This window comes from Triticum aestivum, chromosome 7A, assembly GCF_018294505.1.
Source record: "Triticum aestivum cultivar Chinese Spring chromosome 7A, IWGSC CS RefSeq v2.1, whole genome shotgun sequence".
Classification (NCBI taxonomy): domain Eukaryota; kingdom Viridiplantae; phylum Streptophyta; class Magnoliopsida; order Poales; family Poaceae; genus Triticum; species Triticum aestivum.
Genome location: NC_057812.1, coordinates 202,579,928 through 202,580,643, shown reverse-complemented (window position 1 = coordinate 202,580,643; position 716 = coordinate 202,579,928).

The window sequence follows — 716 nt, the reverse complement described above, 5'->3', positions numbered from 1 at the left end:
GAGTACTGGACTGCAGCTAAGCCTCCGACTGAGAGGCTTGCTCACCACTAGGTAGGATTTTTCAAACTTAGGCGAGTACTAGACTGCAGCTAAGCCTCCGACTGAGAGGCTTGCTCACCACTCGGTAGGATTTTTGAAACTTAGGAGAGTACTCGACTGCAGCTAAGCTTCCGAGTGAGAGGCCTTCTCACCACTAGGTAGGATTTTTCAAACTTAAGCGAGTACTGGACTGCAGCTAAGCTTCCGAGTGAGAGGCTTGCCTACCACTCGGTAGGATTTTTAAAAACGTAGGCGAGTACTGGACTGCAGCTAAGCCTCCGAGTGTGAGGCTTGCTCACCACTCGGTAGGATTTTTCAAACTTAGGTGAATACTGGACTACAGCTAAGCCTCCGAGTGAGAGGCTTGCTCACCACTCGGTAGGATTTTTCAAACTTAGGCGAGTACTGGACTGAAGCTAAGCCTCCGAGTGAGAGGCTTGCTCACCACTAGGTAGGATTTTTCAAACTTAGGCGAGTACTGGACTGCAGCTAAGCCTCCGACTGAGAGGCTTGCTCACCACTCGGTAGGATTTTTGAAACTTAGGAGAGTACTGGACTTCAGCTAAGCTTCCGAGTGAGAGGCTTGCTTACCACTCGGTAGGATTTTCAAAAACGTAGGCGAGTACTGCACTGCAGCTAAGCCTCCGAGTGAGTGGCTTGCTCACCACTCGATGGGA